Here is a 12,868-nt window from a genome sequence, read left to right as displayed (position 1 = left end):
GTAATTTCGGTGATGTAAAAAGCGGACAAAGTATAATGGAAGAATTTTATCAAGCCAAGACGGCCACGAAAAGGTCATAGCTTATGCAAGCCGTTCACTTAAACCGTCAGAGAAGCATTATCCTGTGCACAAGTTGGAATTTTTAGCGTTGAAATGGTCAATGACGGAAAAGTTTCACGACTATCTTTACGGCGCGGAAGTTGAGGTTATAACGGACAATAACCCACTTAACTACGTGCTAACGAGTGCTAAGTTGGACGCGACAGGGCAACGATGGCTTGCTGCGTTATCAAACTACACCTTTACGACACGTTATCGGGCAGGTAAAAACAACGCCGACGCAGATGGGTTAAGCAGGGTGGTAGTGCAACCAGAAACAATAGCTGCTATAACCACTGCCGTTACAGCAGGGATTGAACAAGCGCCCTACTGTTTCAGTACATCCGCACCTGTTAAAGACAAACCTGAGGCTTGTGATCAAGTTCCAGAAGATGTCTTGCAAACATACGCCCTGAGTTCTCACAATTGGAGAATGTCACAGCTGGCCGACCCAGTAATTTCCAAGGTTATTCATCAATTACAAGTTGGCACAAGACCTTCTGTATCATCTTCCTCAGACTCATGTACCGGTGTTTTGAAATATAGCAGACACTGGCCCAGTCTTGAGTTGAAGAATGGGGTTTTATACCGAAGAACTAAGATATGTGAGCAGGAGTACAGCCAATTAGTTTTGCCAGAAGCATTACGGGAGATAGTGTTTTCAAGCCTGCATGATGACCTCGGCCACCAAGGACGTGATCGGACACTATCATTATTCAAACAAAGATTCTTTTGGCCTGGCATGGAAAGCTTTGTAAAAGACAAGATTAGTAATTGCGCCCGATGCATAAGAAGCAAAACTCCAGCCGAAATTAGTTCTCTTGTGAACATTACAACCTCATCACCAATGGAGCTTGTTTGCATAGACTTCTTGAGTTTAGAAAAATCAAAAGGTGGATACGAGCATATTTTAGTTATCACCGATCATTTTACGCGATATGCGCAGGCGTTCCCAACGACAAATCAGACATCAAGAACAACAGCGAAAGTTTTGTTTGAGAAGTTTTTTGTGCATTACGGCTTTCCGGCGCGTTTACACAGTGATCAAGGTACCAATTTTATGTCTGGCCTTATAAACGAACTGTGCAAGTTAGCTGGAATTGAACAATCTAGAACAACCCCATATCACCCTATGGGTAATGGGATGACAGAAATATTTAACCAGACATTGCTGCACATGTTGTCCACACTCGAGGAGGACAAGAAATCCGACTGGAAGTCGTATGTTGCACCGATGGTTCATGCGTACAACAGCACAATTCATACCAGTACTGGTTATTCGCCGTACTACTTTATGTTCGGACGTCACCCAAGGTTAGCGATCGACGCACTACTTGATTTACCGTCAAACGATAATGGGACGGTGTTCTAGAATGAGTACAGCCGCAAACTTCGCGACAGATTGGCGACTGCGTATAGTCGTGCGAAAGAGAACGCATTTCAAAATGCAGAGAAAAGTAAGAGGGTATATGACACTAAAGCTAGAGCCACTAAAATCATTCCAGGTGATTTGGTTTTAGTAAGAAATGTAACTCAACGCGGGAAACAGAAAATCGCTGACAAGTGGGAAGATGTGCCATATGTGGTAATTGACCAGCCAAATACTGAAATTCCCGTGTATGACGTCAAGAAGGATCAACCTCACTCCAAACGTATACGTCGTGTCCACAGAAACTTGTTGCTGCCATTGGGAAAAACGGAGCAACATCAAAATAAAGAGCAAAAAGCTCCGATATACGTTATACCGCAACGACGGACACAATCATGTGACAACTATGACGACGGTAGTGTACCCATACCAATCGTGATACATCGGCTATCTCGGATTCCTCCGTAAGATAGGCCTCGTGGCTAACGGTCGCCATATTGCCTTGTATTACTACTTTACTACCCAAAAGGTTGTCAGTCTATTGTTATGAGGCTGTATACATGCGCGTTGAACTAGCGCCAAACTTTTTACCGAAACTTTGATATTAAGAGCACTATTAACGTTCATTTGTGTTGCATTTTGACCTATTATCAAAGTGATTTACTTTTCCATTATTATTTAATCACCCTATCATCCAATTTTTAAGATGAAATTACGGTGTTTACAAAACCAACCAAACCGAAAGTGAAACTGGATGCATTACGTTTCGCGATGTAAACATTATTTTCATTTGTTCAGTTTGAGGAAGCGAATCGATAATAGACGTTGGAATATGTATGCAATACAGACTATCATTGCCGATTGTAGTACTGGCTAAAAAATACCTTTTATGACAGGTCATGTATAGAACGTTAATCAAATAGTGACCATAAATCACTACAAATCTCTGGGTTGTTCATTAACCCATTTATGCCCAGTGGACTCTCCCATCCTTCTAAATTGGATCAATTTATTTCCAAAAGTAGGGGTGTCTGGTATATTTATTTCTATATTTAGAATATTTCTTACATAAATTTCTTTAAGCAAACAGCGCAGACCCAGATGAGACGCCGCATTATGCGGCGTCTCATCTGGGTCTACGCTGTTTGAAATGTCCTTTTTTTCAGGACGCTAGGCATGAATGGGTTAATATAATTAATGCACGTTTCTGATCTAATTGCCTGTATCTAGTTGTAATTACCATGATATTGATAAAATTAAAACGTTTTTTTAATAAATTAACATTACATGTTTTATTTTTATCATTTAGGGAATATATAATTGTATCATTATCATCATTAAATATTCTGAAAATGATCTAAATTATCATGATTACTTTAAAGTAGAAATTTTAAATTTTACTCATTATTTTAAATGAATTTGCACATTTGCTTGATTCAAAATAAAATGTATTAATAAGGGTTTCAGTTGTTAGTTTTAACCCTTTTTTAGTTCGATTAAATTTAAAGTACTAACTACGTACATGTATGTGAAATGCTCTTGAGTTCGTTTCCTGGGCCTAGAACCAGTACTTGGGTGTCTCTTGGAGATTTCTTAAGAATGCTCCCACACTGGGGATCAAACCAGTGACCTCCAGATCATTAGGTGGACACCACATCCATTACACATCAGCGACCTTTAATTAGTAAATTACTTTAGTATTGCAGCATTATATAATGTAATGTTGCTACATATTTTTGGAAAATGATTAATGTGCAGTACTAAATAAATCTAAATGCATACAATTTTACCGGGGTAATTGTGTATATTGTGTGATTATTAGTTACAAATTCCCTTTTTACAGGTATACTGGATTATGAAAGACTGATAAACATAAAATTGACAACTCATCTCCCCAACGATACTTTGTGTGGCTCATTCTCAGAACAAACCCATAGTCAGTGAGAAAACTACAGTGTAAAAAGACCACTTGATTGTGACAATTATGGCTGACCAAGCAAATGTTATCATTTAAAATAAAGAAAACTTCCAGTTCAATATACATTTTATACCAATTATGACATTGGCCAACACAGAAAATAATTATAAGGTTGATTTTCCCAAAATTGACTGTTACAATTGGATACTGTTTTAAGCTTCACTCTACTTTGTCTGAAAATAAAAGTCCTAAATGATGTAATAGAAACATACATATTTAATTTTTAGTTTTACAAGGATATATATATATACATACATATATTATAATATCTTTTATCGATGGTCAATCAATTTAAGTTTAACTAATATATACATACACATATTATACATGTGTATGCTTTGATTTTTTTCTATTAAAGCCAAATTAATATCCCATTAGATAGATAGATAATATCACAGCAGTATTCCTATTTTGTCTGCAAGTACTGCAGAAATCATGGATTATTATTTTACTGAGTCAGCCTTAATCTTTATATTATAATTGTTAAAACAGATTAAGATGTGCATTATACAATTGAGGATGCATCAAGATTAAAAAATGGTACATGTATAAATTAATAAAGAATCAATAACAATCAGAAACTGTGCATTTTTTTCAGTATTGTGTGAAAGGATTTGAAGTAATGATGTGTTTTTGAAATATGATTTATGTGAATTTGAATAAATATATAAAATTTAGTGATTTTCTCAGACAAAAACTGTTAATTACATACTAAAGTATTCAAAATGTATTATTGTAATATTCATTCGAATTTTTTAGTACAAAAAGCACTTTTCCCTGGCATTTGTATTTATAGTAATTGCATATTTTATAATTCTGACAGCATTTATAAACTGTGTTCATGCAAGCATGAACACGGTTTCATTTTTTGAGTATTTAAACAAGAGGGCCATGATGGCCCTGTATCACTCCACTGCTGAAAAAAAGGCTGAAACAAATTTCTCTGCATGTGCAAATACTTAAATATAGGCCCTATTTAAGCACATGTACACTTTTGTGACCTTCTGGGCTGGGTCAAATTTAACCCCAGGGGCATAATTTGAGAAAACTTTGTAGAGGACTACTATATCTCACTACATACAAAATGTGGTAGCCCTAGGTCCTAGAGTTTAGGACAAGAATATTTTTAAAGTTTTCACAAAATAAGCAAGATATAAGCGTATATAATGTTCAATTTTGTGACATGCGGGTCAGGATCAAATTTGACCCAAAGGACATAATTTGAACAAACTTGGTAGAGGACTATAAGATGTTACTGCATACCAAATTTGGTAGCCATAGTCCAAATGGTTTTCGACAAGAAGATTTTTAAAGATTTCACAAAATAGGCGCTTTCAAAGCGTGCTATACCCTGCTCCTTTTTACATGACTTGATGGTATTTAGTCCCCACTTCTACATGGCTAAGGGAAAATTAATGTGCAGATTTGACAAATAAGTCTTAACTGGGATCCAATAGGCAGACTTTCATATTACTTGTATTTACAGTCGAAACTGACCTAACGGCCACCTGAATTTACCGGTCACCTGCAGACAACGGTCAGTCTGGAATCCCCCCGACGAAAAACACTCTATATTACACCTGAATTTAACGGCCACCTGTCCATAACGGCCAACGGTCACTATATTCAACTCCGAAATTCATGTTTGAACTGAAATTAACGGTCACGCGTCTGTCGTCTCGAGTCGCGAAAATTAATAACACTGCACATCATTTGTCCGTCTATTTTGCGGTTAAAGCGTTTGATAGCGGTAATTGCCTTTGATATTATAAAAGCGGCCCGCTGCGAGTAAACAAATACTAAGGTGTTGAGAAGGTTTGTTTTCCGGGGATAATTGTGGGGGTTTCTTCAAAAGAAAATATGTCAGAGTTTTTGACACGTTTAAAGTAATAATCGTTAATTAAATGACCGCTTATTAGTACATTGAGTATCGGGTTTAAAATAACATTTTCGGATCATTCTTTAAAAGAGCTATCTGGCGTTCACATCACTTTTAAAAGCAATCGGAATAATAAATCACGGAATAACAATAAGTGGTAAACTTAAGTTCCTCACATTAGAGGAGCGAGTCAAGTGTTTGAAACTATTTGAATCTGGAAAAAGTTCGCGTGTAATAGCAAGTGAGCTCTGTGTTGGACGTACGCAAGTAAAGAGTGTGCTTAAGCGTAAGCGAGAAATTATGGAGAAGTATGAATCGAATTCAAATGTGAGTTTGAAGCGTTGTATTTTGTATGAGGTTGCTGAATTAAAATGCTTTTTGTGTGATGTTTGCGTACGAATTAATGTTAACAAACTTTTTGCGTCTTTTCTTTGAATTAGAACGGTACAATATCACCGTACTATCGGTTTATGAAAGCAAATCCGCTTTTTAGACTTGTACGGACGTGACGTCAACGGCACGTCGCAAGTTTTATTTACTGAATAATCGAGATGCATGAGTAAACAATTATACTAGCGTTGATAAATTCATTGCTTTAGTTTAATAACAATATGAAATTAAATCAATCTATAAGATAGTATTATGTATTATTCAATGTAAGTAAATTCTGTTATTATGCTTAGTTAACGGCAATGAGCATCTGTTTAACACTGTATGCAAACGACTGGGTGGAGTAACGAGGAAGCACTACTACCAACTGACAAACCATCTTAAAATTGTGATCCGAATTCAACGGTCACCTGTGGACAACGGTCACTTTGGCCATTTCCCTTGACTGACCGCTGAATTCAGGTTTGACTGTAATTTAAATCATGATCTGAATTGCTCTTTGGCAAATCTTTGTTGGTCACAGTATTCAACTGAATTTTGTTCAGTTTGTAGTGATTATATTTTCTATATTTATCAGACAACATCTTTCTTCAAAAGTTAAACATGATTGCTTGGTTAATTCAGAAACAAGATCAATGCATCATAACATAAAATGAAAAAATGTGTAATAGTAAAAATGGCAGCAAAAAAGCACTAGATTATCTGCCTTAAATCTGAGACGATATGTTGATGTATTGGAATTTCTCATAAATAATGTGCTCCATAGTTGTATAATTGTTTAGTCGCATGCATGAGTGGTGTCAATGTCACAATACCAATTAAAGCCTATAATTTACTAAAACAATTCGAAGTTTGATGTGAGTTTTTTTTAAGATCTGTTATATATAATTATATATACATGTATATATATATTGTTGAAAAGTTAACATGCAATAAGTTTACTGTAATTAAGTGACAAATAGTTTTACTGATTTGGTTGGAGGCATATATGCAGATATATCATGGTTTGTGCAGAGGACAGTAGCAAAAACAAGAGCTGTCTCCGTAGGATGACATACGCCCCCGATAAACGCTTTAATAGAAGTTATGAGCATTTTTCAAAACCTAAAAGCCGACCCTAAGTTCAAGGTCAAAGGGGTCAAAATTTGTGTGTGTATGGGAAGGCCTTGTCCATATACACATGCATACCAAATATGAATGTTACATCTGAAGCGACATAGAAGTTATGAGCATTTTTTCGAAACCTAAATGCAAAGTGTGATGGATAGACAGACGGACAGTGCGATCACTATATGCCCTCCTTTTGGGGCATAAAAGTGTTTTTCACATTGTTTTGGTAAATGAGTAATGTAGTTAAAAGAACAGAATCATCAATTATAAAGTTATTGATTATAAAGTGTTGCTGGCATATTTGATGCATTCATCTAGCTATAAGAAGGTCCCTGTTTTATCCCCACTGGCACCGAGTGAGGGTTCTCAAAATCTTTAAACAATATGAATAACTACATATACATTGTAGGGTCGAGAGCCTTGTTGATATGGGGGCTAAACACCTGAAATCAAAGCGACCCAGGTTAAAGGCCGAGGCCAAATAAATAAACCAGAGGCCGCATGAGCCTGCTATACTCTGAACAAGTATTGTTTCTTCTCAGAAAACTGGCTTAAGTGTCTTACTAAGCTTTAGACTTTGAGTTTCAGTGCAATCAATCTAAAATAAATTGGTCAAATTAAATAATAATTTGTAAAAAATAAACATTCTGCACAAATTCAATTATTTACTTTACCTGTGTGCATGAATCATTTCAGTCTTGATGGTTAGTGAACTATGTTAAAAGCACCATATCTATGAAACACTTGTTTTTTGAATAGTGCAATGCTCCACAGAAATGATGCTGATGATTATTCTACACGATGATGAATTATTACTATTAGATATATTTCTAAATTCCATTTCCACCAACAATTCGGGTATTCCACTACCAGTTCACATGCTTCATACACAGTTGAAAATAACACTATTTCACTCAACAACCGTGACACATGTACTCAATTTTTCAACTTTTCGCAATTAAAATTGTCTTCTACTGTTATTGTTGTTGTTGTACTTTTGAAAGTAGTTCGAAAGATGGCGACCATTAACCCAGAGATTGATTTATGAAATAAATCGTCTGCTGATCCAGAGTGGTACCCATACGTCGCTCGAACCGCCAACGTAAAGCGCCGAACTTCTACGTTGCGGGTTCGTGTTATATATGAACGGTAAAGACTAACAGTGATATGCTAATGTGAAGTGTTTGCTTATAGACAGAAGTGTGGCATAAGTTAAAGAGTTATTTTAAAAATGATGTAAATATGTGTCTTTATAAAAATTGCCATATATTGTACTTGTTTGTTTGTATTGTTTGTGTTATTACGAAACAAAGGTGCAAGTTATTGTACTTGAATGTTTTATAATAAAACTTATGATTGATACCATGTGTTTGTGTTATTGCAAACTTTGGAAGTAGTAACTTGATGAACGTATATGTTTTATCACCGCGAGTTCTATAAATTTATAGAACATATATAAATTAATATCGGGACGACATTTCAAAAGCAGGGGAAAAATGCCACAGGGTATAAATTCATATTTATCGTTAGTAAGTTATTCGTTATTCATGTCGAGTAGTTTTAGGTAGCTCTGATATAAAGTCTGTAGTCTTAGTTATTTTATAGTTAACATATAGTTGAATTTAACCTAATTTAGCACGTGCACGTAACAACCAATCATACACTTTCCCTCCTTTATTCAGTTGTTTGCTGAAGGTTGCTTTAGACAGCCATTCAATCTTTGATTGAAACATTATATTATTTGTGTAGGACATTTTATATTCCTGCAGGTAACTTATTTGAATCTTTTGTTTATTTTATCTGTCAATTGTTTGTATTGTTATTTAAGACATCTGACGGTTACGGTTGTGTTTATTAGTTATTTATTAAAATAACTTATTGCGAGTAATATTCACACCGCCATGCAACGCTAGTCATTATTAATGTGTATTTCATTTGAATGCATACATATAATATCTTGATTATATACCTAATTGCATGTATTAATTGTTTCTATTTCAGATACCTTTATCGATCTATTAAAACTTTAAACCTCGATTGATTCGATAGTTTATCGTCGAACCGAAAGTACGCAAATTGCGCGTAGCTAGGCCGGCAACACCTGCTTCTATAGGTGAGTATGTTCAAATCACAGAGAAGTTACTTACACAAAATGGCCGAGTCGCGCGACATTATAAAAGCTAACCATCGACGAACTTGACAATTTCGACCAGTAAACAGACAATTGAAGCGACTGACACTTTATTTGACTTAGCATACAGGACAATACGTTTTCCGACTTTGGACGACCAATTTATGGACACAAAGAACGTGTTTAATTCTATAGGTGGGTAAGTTCAAGTAACAGAGAGGTAATTTACACAAAATGGCCGAGTCGCGCGACATTATAATAGCTAACCATCGACGACCTTGACAATTTCGACCAGTAAACAGACAATTGAAGCGACTGACACTTTATTTGACTTAATTTACAGGACAATACGTTTTCCGACTTCGGACGACCAATTTAAGGACGCACATAACGTGTTTTTTATATTCTGTTATGAGTATGCCGTGTGTGATCCGATTCATCAATGGCGCCCATGTTAAAATCATTTCACCGAGAAAAGGGAACGACAAAAGTACAAACAAAAACTTAAACACGTTCGAACCTACCTTTAATCATCATTTTAATCCATACATCCATTCAACTCAATAATTGACGATTTTGCATATAGGGTCTTTAATAAGTATTTAAGCATAGTTAAATAAAGACCCTAATGCCAACTTATCACTAGATATATATTCAAATGAATTTATGAACTCGATAAACTTTCTTCTTCGTCACACGCTACGTCATACACTCTACGGTACTGATGTTCAAATGAACCGGATCAGTTTATCAAATAATAGCCGTTGATACACTCGGATGCATTTGCAGATTTCTGCAAAAAACATATGTTTAACCTTGCACAAGTTTTATTTGTCTATGGTATTTGCCCTTTTTGTACAAGAACATAATTTAATATATAGCCTACATACACAAAGAATGGAAAACATTCCATTACTCAACAGATAAATGAGTGGATAATACCCCCGTGTACAAAATGGGACATTCCGAATGCAAGTATGGTGCTATTTTTACCATCTTATACTTTACACATCTCTATGCCTAACGTGAATTAAATCGGAAAGCAAATATTGCAGATTATTTATGAATTGTGCGATATTTGTATGGCTTGTTGTTCATTCTAAAATGTCAAAAGTATATGCATGGATTAAAAACAATGCACATTGTACGAAATAAGGAAATTGTGATAAATTGACAATGCAAATATGTCGAAATACAGTACATGTACATGTGAAATAAGTCGTTTTTTATTAAATCGACAAAAAAGACTCGCACTTTTATCAATTGCAATATGCAAGATTGGACTATAGACAGAGTGATTTTCGGATGTAAAAAAGTTAATGATATACTCAGCGTTGTGCTTTGTATGCGTAAAAATCGTTATTTGGCGAAAGATATTATTTTATAACGCAGTCATAAAAACGAGCTATAAGCCCAATCAGAAGAATAGACTAGCATGTAACGACGACCATGTATATGTAACATCACTTTAAACAACAAGAAAAGTATGCGTCTTTGCAAGCACTTTCTCGCAGTTGGAAGCACCAGGAATTCCACTAAATGATGCAAATCCCGACAACAATATAAATTTTTCCCTGGTCATATATTCGTAAACACTTTAAATAATTTGATGAACTCATAGTTAAAATGTATACTTTATTTTATTGTAAATGAATCTGTAAATGAATTTGATTAAAAAAATACGTCAAATATATGTCGCTGTTTTTTGTGTGTTAACGAAATCGAAGCGTGACACTTTGCGCGAAAATTACGTCATTAGAAAATGCAGTGTGGGAATGTTTTGGTTAAATTTACCGGTGGTTAGATTCAACTTTGCGCGGTTAGGTTACTTTTCGGTATATCGTCTTTATACAATCGAGTTACCTTGAAAGTTACTAAACCTTAATAACTGCAAACTTATCAAGGTTTGAAAGTTACCGAGCGGTAACTTTAACCAGCGTTTATACAATCTTCAGGCCCGTAGAGTTTTGAAAACGGGGATGCGAATTTTTGCCGGCGAAGTGGGTGTGCGGGAGGGGATGTCCCCCTCCTGCAATCGGGGGCTTTGGAGGTCCTCCCCCTAGAAAATTTCAATAATGAAACATCATTTTATACGGTGTTTAACCAGACACTGGTATGCGCGCACACATTTTGTTTACATATGCAACAACAAATTTATAGAATGTTAAATCAACAATAAGAACGGTATAAAATATCATTATTTATCGGAATCTTGGAATCTAAGATAAAATTGGTGTGTTTTACCATTTCAACATTCTACCATTTTAAATCGAGCAAATCCAATGAAAATGTTTGCCTTATTTTACAAAACAATTGTTTGTCTGCTACTGTGGATAGTACCAGAGGCATAGCTTTGCTCTAAACGTGATAACAGTGTATTGTACAACAAACACTGATTTACAAAACTGGGTCTTCTCTAATCTGCATCAATACTTCAAATAAATCAAAATGGTACAACTGGTTACTTTAAATTTTTTTACCTATTTTAAACAAATAAGTTTAAATCTTTTTTCTAAACGTATTTCAGAAACATATAACACTTAAGACTTCAGTAAGACCCAATAACCACAAACTACTGGTCCTATGGTCTCAAAGTCCTTAACAATATATACCGGAACGTTAAAGAAAAAAGATGTACTTATTTGCCCATTATATGCTCAAGATCCGTCACAGTTGATGAACATTTAACGTTGACGTCCACCTGATCATATGTTATAACGTTTTAAATTTATTATAACAACTGTTTAAGGGTAGAACATGCCTAGTGTCAAGTTTGACATTAAGTGTTGGTTAACTACACAAAAGCTGCATTGCTTTGTAGAAATGATTTGTTTTCTTGTCATTCAACAAAAAATTTATCCTGTCTTGACCATAGCTGATATTTTTGTTGCTGGAAACCCCTTCGGGGATCCGAAAATGGTTGTACGGTGATATAACAAAAAGACAACGCATTTTGTCGGAAATGATGTGCACCATGTGTAATTGTTATAAATCGTGGTAAAATTAAAGTTATTAACCAGTGACTCATTAGTCTTCGGCAATAGTCATAGGGTGTCCTTTGATTTCAGTCATTTTCGAAAGCTGAAATAACATTCCATTAATAATCAGCTTAAATGTATTTTCATTTTCATAGGATTATTTATTTAAGGAAATCAAATTGTTTTTAGATAATTGTGGCAAAAAGGTTATTGGACTGGAATTTCAACCCACAATAAGTAGGCTTCATCATTGTCTTATGATATCTGTTAAAGTTATAGCTTTTATACAGACATTAATAACGATGACAAAAGTTACAAAACAATCATTCAGTATCAAATATCCTTATATAAGTATCGATTTTATACGGATTAGGGTGCCAGGTTATTAATTTTTCATTATACAGAAAACAAATATCCATTTATAACAAAGATTCAAATTCCATTTCTCGCGGACCGGCTTCTTAGATCTTTTAAATTTTGCTGTCAAAACTTCTGTTGATTTCAACAATTCTACGTTTAAAAATTGTAAATAAAAATCATGCGCAATATAGGAAATCACTTAATTAAGATATGAATTATATGGTGACCTGTCGGTTGCATATTGAATACATTATTTTAACGCTTAAATACGAAGACTCACTGGGTTCCTGGAAAAATAAATTACCGTTTTTGCGTCAAATAAAGTTGTGTGCAACTTAAAGTACAATTTTTTTACTTGTCAAAAAGATTGGGTGCGAACGCATCCAACGCACCCCCCCCCCCCCCCTGGCTACGGGTATGATCTTGGTGCTGTTGTGTGGGATTTTAGATAATATTATTATTTTAAACTATCAAAGTAATTCAAATAAAAAGAATGTCAACTGTATAGTGCACACACTTTCTTCTTATTTGACATCAATAACTGTTAAAAGTATTATTGTCAGCGTATTCACAT

At 35.0% G+C, this 12,868-nt stretch overlaps 1 protein-coding gene and 1 long non-coding RNA gene across 7 annotated transcripts in view; one reads left to right on the top strand and one right to left on the bottom strand.

Annotated features, from left to right (window-relative positions):
• The window catches only part of LOC127864471 (insulin-like growth factor-binding protein complex acid labile subunit), a 349,772-nt gene that overhangs the window by 315,801 nt on the left and 21,103 nt on the right, over nt 1-12,868 (bottom strand). The window lies entirely within an intron of this gene.
• On the top strand, nt 2,257-4,123 carry LOC127864475 (uncharacterized). Its single transcript, XR_008042058.1, has 2 exons — nt 2,257-2,364; nt 3,312-4,123. It is a non-coding gene; the product is annotated as an uncharacterized LOC127864475 (long non-coding RNA).

Source organism: Dreissena polymorpha, chromosome 1 (genome assembly GCF_020536995.1).
Source record: "Dreissena polymorpha isolate Duluth1 chromosome 1, UMN_Dpol_1.0, whole genome shotgun sequence".
NCBI lineage: Eukaryota > Metazoa > Mollusca > Bivalvia > Myida > Dreissenidae > Dreissena > Dreissena polymorpha.
Note: the sequence above shows the minus strand (reverse complement) of the source record. Positions and strands in the feature narration are given on the sequence as shown.